Genomic DNA, 3,529 nt, shown 5'->3' with positions numbered 1-3,529 from the left:
AAAAACTTGTGCATCATAATAAAAATATGAACGTTACCATCTAGAATCAGTATATTGAATATTATGAGGAACTTTATTACCAATTCTTTCTAATTCATTTATGATTAATATAATTGGTAGAATAAATTTTTTTGATTCCTCGATGTGGTTTCCTATTCAAAATATTACACAATTCATGCACATTCCATATATCTTTCATGAAATTATAATTCATTTAGAAAACATTATATTCAGACAATAACAAATAATGAATTTAATATAAATTGCAACGCTTATAATTTCAATAATATATTCATGCATATTATGAAAACCATCAAAATTTATGGAAGTCATTGTACTCATCAATCCATAAAAAAAATTATCAAAAGTTTAGATGCACTCTTCCACAAACTTCATCATTAAATCTTCCACATGTACTTTAAACTCATTTTGTTTGATCTTTCACATTTTTTTACTAACATTTTGTTCTTCTATGCTTGCATCAACAATAATAACAGTAGAGATAAATCTAACTCTATCATCTGAAAGTAAAATTAGATTTGTTAACTTTATTCAAAGAAGTTAAGAGTTGGAAGAAATGAGAATTGCCATTACTACTACCCAACCATTTTGGTTTTTGGGCCCGAACCCACAAAACCCCATCTATTATCCCATGGGGTCAGTCCATAAGAGTATTATTTTTTCATTATATCTTAACCTAGTTTTAATTTTTACTTCTAAAGTCGCTCTTATATCCCTAAAACCCTAATCCGAATTTTGTCTTCCGAAGCATCTCTCGAAACCCTAATCCACTGACGCCGTCTCTCGCGGTTGTTAATTTTCTGAAAGAACAAATGTCTTTTGGTAATTCACATTTTCTCTAATTTTTTTAACCTGTAAATGTGTTTACATTTAGGTGTTTAATTTAATTCACGCATCATTTATTTATTTATTTTCATTTGAGGGGTGATTTGGTTATTTTGAAAGCGGTATATGCGTGGTTGTTCAACACTGTAATGTCAAACTTTAGATTTAATTTTCAGCTTGGGGTTTTTATATTTTTAGTGCTGTATTCGTTTGAGCATATTTTTAAATGTTCAGGCCACTTTACCCTTCTGCAGATTCTTTTTTCTCTGTAATTTTGTTTCTGCTACATGTTTGTTTTATAAATGGGTATGTTGACTTTGATTCTTGCATAGAGGGACTAGTATGTGTTCTCTTTTGCAACATGTTTGTTTTATACATAGGAAAATGCCACTCAAAATATTTTTAGAGTGGCACTTGATTTGAGATGTTGTCCGATGTTCAGGACTAAAGGCAGTGAATGAGTCATAAGGGTATCAATGAAATTGAATCCAATGCAAATTTATTTCTTGATATTTACAGAATGGCAGTTAATCTGAATATACTGAAATTGAAATTATAAAAAATCTAAACATTTTGAGATCGATCCTAGTTAATCAGAATGGTTATGGTTAAGTTGTGGTGCTGTACTGTTGTCATATGCTTCTTAGAGTATGTTCTCACATTGATGGGGCTCAAACACGCCCTTGAGCAAAAGCTACTGAGGGAAGCTTTTGCTTAAAGTGCGTTTGAGGTGCAACATATGCCAACCCAGACGGCCAGACACTCTATTGTTAGCTCTTAAAATTGTGATGTATTTTTCTGGGGTACATAATGGATGTGTGCATGTGATGGTTTTACACTTGATCTCTGAACTTCAGGTAAGTTGTGTTGACAAGTTCTTGAACTGATGCTCTCTCTTCGCACTTAATTATTAATTTTTGATGTAGAGTTTAAGCTTCATGATATACTTTTTTGGGTGTGTATTAGTGGTCTAGTGGATGTGTATAGTGGGTATATGATGGTGCAAAAATAGTGCATATGATGGTTTACACTTGATCTCTGAACTTCAGGTAAGTTCGTGTTGACAACTTCATTCACTGATGCTCTTACTTTGCACTTGATTATTAATTTGTGGTGGAAATTTTACGTCTACTGTTTTTTATTTTTTTGTGTGTAATGGAAGTGGATACGATGTTTTGCAAAGATAGTGCATATGAATTCAGTGTTATAACTGTACTGTATGAGTAAGTTCAACTGGTAAACCAGTGAATCAGTCCCTATACTGATGCCGTACATCAATTACACCTACTTATTTTCATTTAAGCTGTATCGGTGATACTATCTGATTTTTATTTATAATTATAATTTTCATGAAAGTGACAATTTTTTTTACCAAAATGTTATGCATGATTAAACACATAATCACTACCTTTGTTTATACTTCTAAACCATCATATATCAAGTCATATATTTTGTTTTAACATGTACGTATATAACTTCATTGGGATGCGGATTGGTATGGGTTTAATTAGTGTTTACAAGTTCAGATAAGTTCCCATGTTGACAAGTTCATTCCCAGACGCTCTTTCTTTGCATTTAATTACTAATATGCAATGGAGGGTAACATCGACGCATTTTATAATATTTAAAAATATCTCTTATAGGTTTAAAATTATGGCTTTATGTTATGCTTATGTTTCTTGTAAAAATCCTGTGACCAAAAAGTGGTGATTAACTAAAGAAGGAAATGTTCTTCTTAATGGAATGCTTTGCCTCCAATTTAATAAAGAGGACATTGTTCATTGAGGAGATTATTCTATATGTTCATACTGTTGTGACATTTTCTCCATAAATAAACAATAAAAGTTATGAGCTTGACTTCATATATATATATATATATCATGGAAATGGTTCTTAGCTGACTCAGCTCTGGTATAGATTTTTTGATCAACCAAACTTCTGACTTGAAATATTTAATAAGTATTCTCAGAAAATTTATTAACATTTACCATATTTTTGAGTGAGGTTCCTAGCATGAGACTCGTCAAATTTCTTGCCGGAAATATATTCAAATAAATGAGTGGTTATATGACTGAAAGAAATTGATAACACAGATACCTCTTAAGTGTTGATGTGAGTATCAAACTTTAGATACATTAACAACTTAACATTTTAAAAAAAGGTGTAGTCTAAGCTGCAAACTAAATGTTACTTCGCTTGGAAGTGAACTCGTTTTGTAGATGTTGAATGAAAAGCATTTTAATCTGTATTGTTGAAATGGTGACAGGAACTTGTTCCATACAAAAGTCGATTTTGCAGAAGACAACTTCTGTATTCACAGAAGCTGGTTTTGGAGGAAGAAATTTCTGAATATGTTGATGTCTTTCCTTGCGAAGACAACTTTTGAAGAGGATGAAGTTCAGTTGGACGAAACCGACTTCTGGATGGGAATGATTGGAATGGGCCAAATTAAAAAATTGTTAGTTGGGCCTAAATTTTTTATTGGTTGGTGGCCTTTTTTGATAGTTGATTAGTTTTGTAAGTTTAAAAATTTAGTAACAATAATTTAATTGATTTAATGGATATGTTTTTTAATAGGTTGAGACACTTTTTTTTGTGAAATATAAAAATAGTTGTAATTGCTTGATTATAATAATAATTAAATTCATTTTTAATTAAGTTACAATAATAATAATTATATCAA

The 3,529-nt window shown here is 30.7% G+C and overlaps 1 long non-coding RNA gene across 1 annotated transcript; it reads left to right on the top strand.

Annotated features, from left to right (window-relative positions):
- Positions 1 to 712: 712 nt before the first annotated feature.
- Positions 713 to 2,654, top strand: LOC109339404. The gene is made up of 2 exons (XR_002106656.1): positions 713 to 1,703; positions 2,373 to 2,654. It is a non-coding gene; the product is annotated as an uncharacterized LOC109339404 (long non-coding RNA).
- The last annotated feature ends 875 nt before the right edge of the window (positions 2,655 to 3,529 follow it).

This window comes from Lupinus angustifolius, unplaced genomic scaffold (assembly GCF_001865875.1).
Source record: "Lupinus angustifolius cultivar Tanjil unplaced genomic scaffold, LupAngTanjil_v1.0 Scaffold_75_12, whole genome shotgun sequence".
In the NCBI taxonomy this organism is placed as follows: Eukaryota; Viridiplantae; Streptophyta; class Magnoliopsida; order Fabales; family Fabaceae; genus Lupinus; species Lupinus angustifolius.
This window is presented reverse-complemented; position numbering and strand designations above follow the sequence as displayed.